At 41.8% G+C, this 13,184-nt stretch overlaps 1 protein-coding gene across 3 annotated transcripts in view; it reads left to right on the top strand.

Moving 5' to 3' along the window:
- CDH18 (cadherin 18) overlaps positions 1-13,184 on the top strand; it is a 904,559-nt gene that overhangs the window by 497,503 nt on the left and 393,872 nt on the right. Inside the window, exon 1 of one of the 3 annotated variants that reach the window (XM_034761579.1) lies at positions 7,990-8,109. The exons of the other annotated variants lie outside the window; for them this stretch is intronic. The gene's annotated coding sequence lies outside the window, so the exon portion shown is untranslated. Of the gene's footprint in view, positions 1-7,989; positions 8,110-13,184 lie in introns of those variants that run through there. 3 annotated transcript variants of the gene reach the window in all.

The raw sequence follows: 13,184 nt of genomic DNA, 5'->3' as shown, positions 1-13,184 counted from the left end.
CAGCTGTTGTTGTTTTGTTAGAAAACACTCCAGTGGTATTAGATGTATAGGGAGCCAAGGCAGCATCAGCAACATCACCATTGGCTTGAGTTTTGTTGGCTGTTGCAGAATTTGCAAATCTTTTACAAATAGTTTCTTTTTACGTTCAAACTTTAAAAGAAACTTTTAAAAAGAAATATGGAGGGCCAGATGAGGAAGGGGACCAACCAGCGGGGACTTATGTAAAATGAAATGCTTGTCTGAATCAATTTCCCAGTGGACATGTTACCAAACCTTTTTATAAAAAAATCCACTGCCACAATTAGCACTAACTGGCATCCTTGTAAGCAGTCTCAGTCAGGAGTTTGAGGATTATGAGATTATAGAGAATTAACCATCCTCTTGCTTGATAGGATGAACATTCCAGAACAAGGTAGAAGACTGTTACTGTGCATAGTATATATTTACTGTGGTTATATTGAAGTGTTCGTTCTTTAAGGCAATTGCTTTGATATCTGTAAGAGTATCTATAATCAACAAATAATGTTTGTATTAATTTTAATGTGATCCTATATCTCTTGTGTAACTTTTCATTAGTCTGACAGTTGTGGAAAATTGTTTCATGTCCAGTCTTACTGGCACGAACACAAGGATTCATAGTTTCATTACAAGGATTATGTCTATTAAAGGGCTATATTCAGTCCACTTTTGTCCAATAGTTTTTATGGGGTTCAAAAGCTTTCAAAACACAAAGGATAAAATTTACAAATCAGTGTGCTTAGAGTGAGTCTCCTAAATCCCTATGTAACCCCACCATTCCTCCCTGGGTTACTCGGTAACAGGCACCACTCACCTGATGTTGTTGACATTAAAGGAGGTCCTGAGTATCTCAGTGGTGGTGTTGGATAGGTGGGAATCCTCCATCCATCCCTCTGCTGCCATCCTTTTATTTGTAGAGGAAATTGAAATTGGCAGTTCACCTGGCTGGGCCCTGTACACACTCAGTAGTGTACAGTGGGAGCCTCCAGGAATAAACCTGAGCTGATCTGGGCAATTGGCTTAATTCAGAAATACAAATGATAAATAATATATACCCAATATGCACTTAGAATAGAATTAAGACACCTTTAACAATTTAAGAAAACATGATATAACAGACTGAGATTAAATGTCACCACTAATTTAAATCAGGAAGGAGGCAGTTCAACAAATCAATTAACAAATATAGTTTACAGTAATAAATTAAGCTTATATAATTTGCATGTACATTGCCATCATTTACCCCACCCGGATTGTACACTTCTCTGGATTTCAGAGTTATAAACACTTGTATGGGCACACTTGGAGATCTTGAAACTGGAGACAGCTCTCCATTGATCCAGTGACTCAATCCAGCCAAGGGAACAAGCTGCACAACCCCTCTGAAGATTGGAGTTGTTTTAAACAAATGTCAGCAACCCTGGGTTCTGGTTTGATGAGAAGACCACTCTGCCTCTTCTCAGACTCAGATCACCTCTTAGCGTCTCTTTGCTGTTTCCCCCTTCCCTTGCAAGTACTTTCTCAAACAACGGGGGGTGGTTACTAACACTGCCTTCACCTCAGGCCTACCTCAGTCAGCTGTAGGCACAGCAACAGTCTTTGCCTTGGCTCCAGTGAAGCCACCAACCACCACTGAATACTCAGCTCAATCAAAGCCCCAATGGGCTCTCAGCAGCAGCTTCTGGCTTCCTAACAACAGTTAGCAGCAGCTCCTGGTATGGACAGAGCTCCACACAACAAGCTCAGCTCCTCTCCCAAAATGGAGCCCACCACACAGGAAGTCTCTCTCTCTCTCTCTCTCTCTCTCTTTCCAAGGGATCATGGGAGTTATGGTCTCCAAGGTTGGATTGCAGCACAAAGGATCTTCCCAAATGGAACACTCCCAATTAAGTTCAGAGGCCCCTTTAGTATAGGGTGCCTACACTTATTTGGACCCCTAAATAAATGTGTCCTGGTTTTCAGGAGTGACAATCATTTGGTAATCCATGGGAACTGCAAAAGCTCAGTACTTATGAAAATTTTACAAACTCGGATGTGAAAATGTTGACCAGAGACTTTGGAGGATCTCTGCACTAGCTGTGGTTACTATTTTCACTGATTATTTTTCCTCTTTTCTCTTGCTCGAGGCTAAGTTTGGTTCTAGACAAGTAGTAGGTTGGAGAGATGAAACTTCAGTGAGAAATGTGAAATGCCAAGTTGAGACGAACTTCAGTGTGAAGCATGTGTTAGGTATTTTGAGTAGTGATATCAAATCCATGCCCCTCATGTCTTCTTAGATAGGGCCGGCTCCAGGAACCAGTGAAGGAAGCAGGTGCCTGGGGTGGCCAATAGAAAGGGGCGGCACTCCGTCCATTGCTGGGGCGGCACATCCGGGTCTTCAGTGGCAATTCGGCGGTGGGTCCTTCACTCCCTCTCTTCACTCGTCGGTGGCACTTTGGCGGTAGCTCAATCGGTTTCTTTCTTTTTTTTTCCTTCGCAGCTTGGGGTGGCAAAAAAGCTGGAGCCGGCCCTGTTCTTAGAATAATTATTCTTTTATTATTTCTACAGAACCCAAAGTGTGGTATGTACTTTCTAGACAAATAAAATATACTCCAAGTCCTAAAGAAATATAGGTTAGGGGAGAGATGCATGGGCTGTTCCAAAGCTGTGATGAGTGTGCCTGCAACGTTAGGGCCTTTTTTGCACTGAGGTCAATGGAAGAACGCCCAATGGGTTGCCAACCTTCCATGAATGTCCTGGAGTCTCCAGGAGTTAAAGATTAATCTTTAATTAAAGATTAATATGTCATGTGATGTAACCTCTAGGAATATGTCTAACCAAAATTGGAACCCCTTACTCCTATTGATTTTAATGGGGGCAGTATTAGGCCCATAGTAATCTTTCATGGAGGTGGTACATTAATGTATACACTATACTATAGTAGTATGTAAAAAGACTTTAAAGAGTATTATTATTTGTACTATGTTAGTTCCCAGAGGTCCTAATCAGGATACAGGCCTCATCATGCTAGGCGATGTCAAAACTCAAGGGAAAATACTGTCTAGAGGACCTTAGAATTTAATTAAAACAATATACAATAAATATGAATATCAAACAACAAGATGAGGGTAATAATAATTAGTGACCATCCCACTGAAATGGTCTGCTGTACATTGACATCTATTGTTTTGCTGTTATGTATGTCAGTAACTTGGCAAGGTCTTGTAAATGGGGATGAATGGGTTAAAAAGTGTTGATGACATAAGAAGTAAGATAATGAAAGGAGAGAGACATCAGTATGACAGACAGACGTACAGATGTGGCTGGCTGTTCTTATGCATTAGAGCAGAGGACAAAAAATATGGTGGAGTCCAGTCAAACATTTTGCCCTGCCCACAACCATGAAAAACATTATTATTTAAAGAGCTAGTTTCATTCATTTTCAGAGATGGCAATCTCATTCCTTTTCGTGTGTTAAAGTAGATTGATGCTAAAACAACAAAAAGGCCTCATGTGACTGCTGAAAAGAAGGAATAATTTCTAACTGTTCTTGTAAAACTGGAAAGTTTCAGCTAAAAAAAATAAGCGGGGGGGGGGGGGGGGGGGAGGGCTTTCCCTGGTGTTAATGTCATATTAACAGTAGAAACCTAGAAGCAGTGGTGAGATCCTTGGCAACAAAAGTGTTAAGTTTCTTTGTCTCCTGCTGTACACAGTACAAATAAAAAAAAAATGTTAAGTTGAACTGGCAGCATCATTCTGCCAATGATTAGCCTTTCTGAACATCCCCGAGGTGCTGGCAGTTTGCAATCTGTAAATGACCCTGATTTGTTATTACCTTATTTACTAATGAAAGATTCAGTCTTTTTATAACTGTTTTAATATTAGCTGAATGATCTGTTTTCAAGCAGTTAACTGCAAGATGATCAATACATTTAGCATAATAAGCGACAGCAAAGAGAGACCAGATAAATTTGAACTATTCTGCAAATAGTTAACAAAATCTGTTAAACCAGGGATGGGTGAACTTTTTGGCACAAGGGCCACATCGGGGAATAGAAATTATACGGCAGGCCATGAATGCTCACAAAATTGGGGTTGGCGTGCGGGAGGGGGTGAGGGCTCTGGTTGGGAGTGTGGGCTCTGGGGTGGGGCTGGGGATGAGGAGTTTGGGGTGTAGCAGGGTGCTCTGGGCTGGGACTGAGGGGTTCAGAGGGGGATCAGGGCTGGGGCAGGGATGCGGGAAGGGGTGTAGGTTCCGGCTGGGGGTGCGGGTTCTGGGGTTGGGCTGGGGATGAGAGGTTTGGGGTGCAGGAGGGTGCTCTGGGCTGGGATTGAGGGGTTTGGAGAGCGGGAGGGGGACCAGGGCTGGGGGTTGGGACATGGGGAGAGGCTCAGGAGTGCAGGCTCTGAGCAGTGCTTACCTCAACCAGTTCCCGGAAGCAGTGGCTTATCCCTTCTCTGACTCCTAGGCTTGAAGCGGCCCCCCACCTCTCGGAGCTGGGTCATGGCATGGCTTCCGGGAGCCGGAAGGTGAAATACTGCATGTTTTCTTTTTTAATGTAAACTAACAGGATTAGTGCTGTAGTGAAGAGCTGCATGTACTACTTCACAAATAGAAACCTCTATTTCAGTGTTACTCTTAGAAGTACTGTATAACAAGCCCTTACACTGGAAAATACTAAAAAGCACAGGTTTTTTTGTGATGATTGGCACAGTCTCATGAGTTCACAAAAGGAACTTTCTGAATGTAGTCTGCAGGAGGAGTTTCTACCTTTTGAGAATTAAAAAGTACAGGAGCCTACTGGACTCTTGAGATAAAATTATGTATAGAATTACTTGAACGTGATATGCCTAAATTTCCCTGGGAATACCTCTGATAGTACTGTCACAATCCAGGACAGTAATTTTATCTTTCATATTTCAGTAGTAGGTCTTTCATGAATTCTGGATTAGATTCATAGGTAGGTACGTATCACTTAGGTATGTATGTATCACTCAATGAAAGGATTCTTCCAACACGCTCGAAGTAATACAAGTAGGAACTTGGCATCCGCAATGCCAGTTCTCTCAGTCTCAGAGATTAGTGCAGTAATAAATTCCAGTGACTGACAGGGCAAGCTCCAGGCACCAACCCACCAAGCTTGTGCTTGGGGCGGCACCTGGAGGGGGGCGGCGCGGTGCTCCGGCTCCGGCCGCCGGGGAGAGCAGAGCTGCGACTGGGCTCGCCACCCTCCCCGCGACGCTCCAGACGCCGGGGAGAGTGGAGCCGCGGCGGGCTCGCCGCCCTCCGCTCTGCCCTCCTCCCAGGGCTCCGGCCGCCAGCGGAGCCGTGGCAGGCTCGCCACCCTCCCCCTGGTGCTCCGGCCGGTCGGGGAGAGTGGCCCGCGGCCAGGCTCGGCGCCCTCCCCTGCCACGCTGTGGGGGGGGGAGTGGCGGGAGGGCGGTGGGAGGCTTTTTTGCCTGGAGTGGCAAAAAAGCCAGAGCCGGCCCTGGTGACTGATATATTATATGTTTTTCTGCAATCATCTTTGAGCACCTCACACAAATTACTTGATTTTATATAGGCGGGCTGTTCGCTCCCTTTGATTCTCCTTATAAACTCCAGAGTGGAAGAAGAGTCTGAAATGCAGACTGTCCCTTTCCTCTCATGAGCCCCTCTAATAATTCCAAAATGTTCAGAACATTTCTAATCATTTTATACCAGTGCATCTTGCTGTGCTCCCTGTAAACTTTTTACATTGATGTTTCCTGAGAGAAGTCTGTATAATGTCAGAAAACATGGAGTCAGGTATCCGAGGGGTAGCCGTGTTAGTCTGGATCTGTAAAAAGCGACGAGTCCTATGGAACCATAGACTAACAGACGTATTGGAGCATAAGCATGCATGCATGCATCTGACGAAGTGGGTATTCACCCACGAAAGCTTATACTCCAATACATCTGTTAGTCTATAAGGTGCCACAGGACTCTTTGTTGCAGAAAACAGAGATCCTCAACTTCTAAACTCTCTTTATGGAATTTGTATACTGCTCTTTGGTATTATCAATAGTCCTCTCTGCATGTCATCCTAGTGTACTACTCAGTACAGTAGCAAATGCCTGTTGATTTGCATTATGAATGTCCAGCGGATGTGCTTCGTTCTATCTTAGCCAGTGAAAACCACTAGGGAAGACTTACAATTTTGTTTTCAAGTCTGTCCCCAGGTTGCATATTGGTGGCATCTCAACAAATGCTTCAGAGGCAGACAGGCAGGCAAACATTTTGTCTCTTATCACTAAAGGCAGTGAAATATACCGAGTACAGCATTTCTAGCGAATGTCTTAGTGTGATTTTTTTTTTAAATGAAGCTGTATCACCCATTAAAGAGTAAAATGTTTGGTTTGTTTATTTTGTTGTGCTTTGCTTTGTTTTTTTTCACACACATCCACTCCTACCCCTTTGTGATGGGGGAGATTTGAAACACAGCAACAACAAAAAGAGCTGAATTAAAAACAAAAAATCTGAATCTGGAGAAAGATAAAACCTGGTTTGTTCAGAACTGAAGCTTCATGAGAGAGGGCATGCAGAAATACTGAACATTAAAGCACTGATTCATATGTGTTGCTGTTGCAAGCCAGAGGACACACAAATAGCGAATGGAAACAGTTTCTGTTTCACTTCCTTCTGAGTTTAGATTTCTCAAATCCAAACTCCTAACTCCTTTTGGCTTCAATATTTCTCCACAAATTTTAAAGTTACGTCTTTAAAATGTACATCCCAAAGACACAATTCTGCTACTCCCTGCATTTAATTCAGGATATTGGTGTTTAGTCCAATTACATTACACTGTAGAATTTCTCATGCCATCTCTCCTTTATCCAGTCTAGAGCATCTGCATTTTTTTGTTTCACTATGAGATTATTTTCTCTCCTATTTTTCCTCCTTGTGTAACTTCAGCATATTCAGTTTCATCTGTCCACCCATCCCAGTTCATGCTGCTACCCAGAAGCTAAAGACAGGATCTCTGACTGCCAACAGTCTGTGTGCCAGAGTTGCCACTTATATGGTAATTACATTTCTTATGGATTGCCCACAGCAGGTTGGGTAAGCAGCATCTGGCACTTGTTTACTCCGTTATCTAAAACCTGGATCAGGCCAATGCTATTTATCTTGGGGTGGATGGGTATGTCTGTGTCTGGACTGAAGGTGTTAAAGAAGACACGGATTCTGGAATAAATTTTTCATGAAGCCAGCGTGTCCTGACACAGAGCTGTCTGAGGCAACAAAATACCTACAGAGTTTCAGTTTATAGTAGAATAATGTAAAGAAGGGTGTGTTGAATGGCAGAAAATCCATATCTATTCTTCTTTAAATATATAGTGCTGACCTGGAGGGGGTGAGCTATCTGTGCCCTGGCAAGACTGGAATAAGACATTAAAGGACATCACTCAAATTGAATCTCTCAGCCACCATCAGATCGTGTGGATCGCTGATGGATGAGCCAGCAGTTGAATGTTTAGCTGGCTGTGACGACTTTGCACCGAAATATGAAAATTTATTACCAGGTTGCCAACCAATGCCTTACTGTGTGCTTTCCCTTGTACACTCCTTCTGTGCACTCCCAATCCATCTGACAGCCAAGCCCCTTCTTTCTGCTGCCCCCTCCCTCTCCTGTACTGAATTTATGGGCTAACTGCCACAGAGCTGTCATTTTTCCAGAGCTCTAGTACTAAAGGGTTCTTTTTTTGCAGTGATGCTGATGCTGAGCTAAGATATATGTTTTCTTTTTTATGTTTCATGCAAGATGACTTTGCTGAAAGGGCTAAAGGGGAACCAACACTGTACGCTCTAGAATTTGCACAGCCCTGAAGTGCTTAAGAAAGAAAAACAAGGGGGGCAAAAAGGAGAGAGAGAGAGGGAGAGGATCAGGCAGACAGGCAATGCCAGCCAATCAGAGAAGCTCTCATGAACTGCAGAAGCAGAGCATATGAGCTGAGGGGTTTGGAGGTACACAGAGCTGGAGTCGTGTGCCTCTCTGAGGACTGGGAGCAGCTGTGCTGCGAGCACTGAGAAAAGTCCCCATTTGCTTCTTATAAATTAAGTTCCTTGTCACCAGTTAGGGCAAGTCAGCCAAGGTAAGGCTTAAATAAAATGACACTTTAATATGTAGCAACATTAATATTTCTGGACTATGGTGCTGCTAACACAGTCTTCTAACCAGTGTCAACAATATTTTGTGAAATATTACTATAGCAGTGAATCCACAGCCTATAATATGCTTATCTTAAAGTTAACTCTTATGTGTAAGTCATACCCTTGTGATATTTTAGAATTGTGTTTGCTTATCCAAGAATATTGTAGTGCAGCCTACAAAATATAAGCATAACAATATAGCTGTGTTCTCTGTGTGCATTTATCTGTGAATGTCTGAACAATACCTACATTTCTGCTGTATAACTTGTGAGAAAAATGTGCAGATGCATTTTAATGGTGATCACATTCATATGCTTTAGATCAGAACTTATTTATATATGTACCTAAATATATATAAAAAGGCAAACCATGTGAGATTGTATAGCAGGAACATTACATTTGATATTTGAACAGTGATTTTTAATCAGTCTTTCCAATACCCGTAACATTACATGATATCTGAGCACTGAAATTGCAGTAGAAGAGAGCTCTTGTCATGGTTTTAGCTGTAGCTGCTTGTTAAAGCTTAAGCAGTGCCTAAACTTTTACTTCTTGTAAAGGGCACTGTAAAAGATGCACAGCCAGAAAAGACACCTCCCTTCATTTCCCCTCCCCCGCACACACACACCACTTGTGCTAGTGGACAAAAAATAATATACGATTCAGCATTACTTTAGCTCACTCAATGACTTTGCCAATCGCGCTTCTGCAGGGTTTTGGAACTGAGGATTTAAGCAAGGAAGAAGTTCATCAATATGACTTCAGTAACGTGTATTCTGAAAACAAGGTGGCATTGAACCTGTGTGCATGTGTGACTGTGTCTGCATGAGTGACACCACTGAGAAAGGGCAAGAGGGTGGAGAAGCCACTTACTTGTCACAAGTGTAAACAAATAGTAATGCATTTCGGAGTCAGACTTTGTAATATAGTATGCATACTTTTTTTTTATATGTACTTTGTGGGCTAAATTGGGACTTTGTATACATCCCACTACAAGAGCAGTGATGCCCCATCAGTTTTCTCTTGCTCAGAGGAAAAGCTGAAAAGGAAAGGTAAAATGAGCATGGACTTCAGTTAGCTCAGGTGATAGCATCACTGACTCTATTTAAGGTAGAGATTTTGTTCTTCATCCAGAACTCTAAACATAGCTTCAGTGTTTTAAAAGCTTTATTTTCTATGCTGCAGTCAATCAAATACAGTTGTCTGAAAACACAGTGAAGCTTTCCTTTCACAGAAATTGTTGTTCTCCTTTATGATAGTAAAGTCTTCAGGGGAGATATTAAACTAGTGTAAGTTTTTAATGTGTATTTGGCATAGTGTCCATCTAGGTAGGGAAAAGGACACATTTAGAAAAAATAACCTGACTTTATCCAAAGCTAATGTACCCTGTTGGTATTTACCACCTTAGAATATCACCGAGAATAATTAACTCAAGCTTTTCTTGGATATGCATTAAATAAATGTGTTATAGGATTTCAAGTCAAGATACGGTTCCCCTTCCACATGGCTGATCTACTTATATAAAGCATTGTGTCTGGTAGAATATTTGTATGCTTCCTGACTGGTTAAAATCCCCAGTGATCTTGCTGACTAGCACTAATGACTCACTTCCTGTTTCACTTCTGCTGTAAAAACCATCAAAAACCCATAAGCAGGAACATATGTATAGGTAACAAACAGATGGCACTCTTCTCTTTAGGTCAGTATTGATCCAGTGCACCAAGATGATGTTAGGGGGCACTGTGCTGCTGGAGATGGTGCCATCTTACAGATCAGAGACAGAATAAAACTCCTGATCACTTGCAGATGTTAAAGATCCTTTGGGACTTTAGAAGAGTAGGAGTGTTGACCCTGGTATTCTGGCAAGATGCCAACTTGGGTAATTACGTTCTACCCATATTAATTCCCTGGGCAATTTCATACAATATTCTTTAGTTCCTAAACTAGAACTATGCTGTGATTCTGTCTCGAGCAGTTTACTATCAAGTCCAAAATGGTGTGTGTGTGTGTGTGTGTGTGTACATGTGTATGCCAAAAAATGTATGTGTACTATTACTGACTCATCTGAAGTATATAGTCAATTTGTCTAACTTAGTGAGGTTTGGGAGACAGTCTGCATTAGAAAAGGATTGATTTTTTAAATATACATTGGCTTCAAGACTAAACTTGATAAGTTTATGGAGGGGATGGTATAATGGGATAGCCTAATTTTGGCAATTAATTCGTTTTTGACTACTAGCACTAAATATGCCCAATGGCTTGTGATCGGATGTTAGATGGGGTGGGATCTGAGTTACTACAGAAAATTCTTTCCTGGGTGTCTGGCTGGTGAGTCTTGCCCACATGCTCAGGGTTTAGCTGATCGCCATATTTGGGATCGGGAAGGAATTTTCCTCCAGGGCAGATTGGCAGAGGCCCTGGGGGTTTTTCGCCTTCCTCTGCAGCGTGGGGTACGGGTCACTTGCTGGAAGATTCTCTGCACCTTGAAGTCTTTAAACCATAATTTGAGGACTTCAATGGCTCAGACACAGGTTTGATACAGGAGTGGGTGGGTGAGATTCTGTGGTCTGTGTTGTGCAGAAAGACAGACTAGATGATCATAATGGTCCCTTCTGACCTTAAAGTCTATGATTCTATGATTGACATTTTTCCTATTCTATTCTTTTCTCCTGATTTTAAAGTTATTTACTGGGTTTAGTGACAATCATTAATTTATAAAAAAAAAAAAAAAAAAAAAAAAAATTAATTTAAAAATTGGATTTGTCAAGCAGGTGGTTTTGGATTTCAGCTGTATGTAATATTTAACCTACTTCAGAATCTAATGAATAGGGTTTAATGGACATGAAAAGGTATGTTTCAGTTCCCTAAAATCCTACTTTGATTAAGAATTAGTATTCCGTTAATGTGGTTGTGGCATTGAATTTACCGGGCATGATCAATGTTCTGAACAGACCACATCAAACTGGAGAGATACCAATAAGTCGTTGTCTCTCTCTCTCTCTCACACTCACTCACACACACACACACACACACACACACACACACACACACACACAGCAAGAAGGCCTACGCTAGATTAGCTATAATGACACACTGAACATGGGGGTGGAGACTGACAAGAAACAAAGGGGTGGTGGGAAGAGGTAAGAAGCAAATCAATAAAATATATTCTGTTCATAGTGTTGGACACCCGCTATGTGATATACATAAATGATTCAAAGGAAATGGTAGTGCATACAGTAGTTTACATAATCCAAAGTCTAATAAAACAGCTAGAATTTGGTTTGAGACTTTAGTGGGAGACAGATGTCAGCAATGTAGAAGCTTAAAGGAAAGGGAGTATGGTCTAGTGATAACAATAAGAGTCAGGACTCTTGGATTCTGTTCCAGATTCTGCCATCGATTTGCTGTGTGAACTTGGACAAGTCACATAGTCATAGAATGATAGAAATTTAGGACTGGAACAGACCTTAGTAGGTCATCTAGTCCAGTCCCCTGCACTGAGGCAGGATTAAATATTATCGAGAGACCCTCCCTAACAGGTGTTTGTCTAACCTATTCTTATAAACCTCTAATGATGGAGAGTCCACAACCTTCTTAGGTAATTTGTTATAGTGCTTAACTACTTTTACAGTTAGGAAGCTTTTACTAATGTCCAACCTAAAGCTCCCTTGCTGCAATGTAAGCCAATTACTTGTCCTGTCCTGAGTGGTTAAGGAGAACATTTTATCAATCTCTTCTTTATAACAACCTTTCATGTACTTGAAGATTATTATCATGTCTCCCCTCAGTCTTCTCTGCTCCAGACTAAACAAACCCATTATTTTCCATCTTTCCTCGAAGATCATGTTTTCTAGGTCTTTAATCATTTTTGTTGCTCTCCTCTGGCCTTTCTCCAATTTGTCCACATCTTTCCCAAAATGTGATACCCAGAATGGGACATGGTGCTCCAGTTGAGGCCTTATCAGTGCTGAGTAGAGTGGAAGAATTATAACTCTCCTGCTCAGACAGTGTAGAATGATGTTTTTCCTTTTTTTTTTTTGTTGAACAATATGACACTATTGACTCATATTTAGTTTGTGATCCACTGTAACCTCCAGATCCTTTTCTGCAGTACTCCTTCAAAGGCAGTCCTTTCCCAATTTGCATTTGCAATTAATTTTTCCTTCCTAAGTGTAGTACTTTGTATTTTTCCTTATTATTGTCTGTAATCTCACGTGTTGTCCTTAATCTTTCTATGCCTTAGTTTCTTCATCTATAAAATGAATATAAATAATATGTAAATATTTAATAGGGATTCCCTGATGCTTAATTATGGAGTGTAAGCAGCTTCAAAATTAAGGTTGCAATTCAGTTTCCATTATAAGCCCAATTTTACCCTCCACTTCTACCCAATGAAGGAATACGGGCCACAAAATTGGTGGATTTAGGTCTGGGACTGAAGATTTCCCCCCAAATGTGAAGAGACATGGAAAAGGTTAATTCATGTTCAAAAAATAGGTGTTCCCCAAAATACTAAAAATGTAATTTTTTTACCACCTTTGGGACAAAGCAAAGAGAAGAAGAGAAAACATAGTTTCCTGGATTCCCCTCACTGAAGAGTAGTTAACATGGCCAAAGATTACTTGATTACAGTCAAATCATAGGCGCCGACTCCATGGGTGTTCTGGGGCTGGAGCACCCATAGGGAAAATTTAGTGGGTGCTCTGCATCCACCAGCAGCCAAGATTGAGGAGATGTTGCCAGTAGAGCAGGAAAGCAGTGGAGAAGGAAAGAGGGGAGAAGCAGAGTGAGAGTAAAAGTATGGAAAGGAAAAGTATGATGTGTTGGTGGTAGGATTGCCAACTTTCTAATTGCACAAAACTGAACACCTAACCCCATCCCGTCCTGAGGCCCTGCCCCCGCTCACTACATTCCCCCTCCCTTGGTGGCTTGCTCTCCCCCACCCTCAATCACTTTAACTGGGACGGGGCAGAGGGTTGGGGTGTGGGAGGGGGTGAGGGCTCTAAATGAGGGT

This window comes from Trachemys scripta, chromosome 2, assembly GCF_013100865.1.
Source record: "Trachemys scripta elegans isolate TJP31775 chromosome 2, CAS_Tse_1.0, whole genome shotgun sequence".
NCBI lineage: Eukaryota > Metazoa > Chordata > Testudines > Emydidae > Trachemys > Trachemys scripta.
This window is presented reverse-complemented; position numbering and strand designations above follow the sequence as displayed.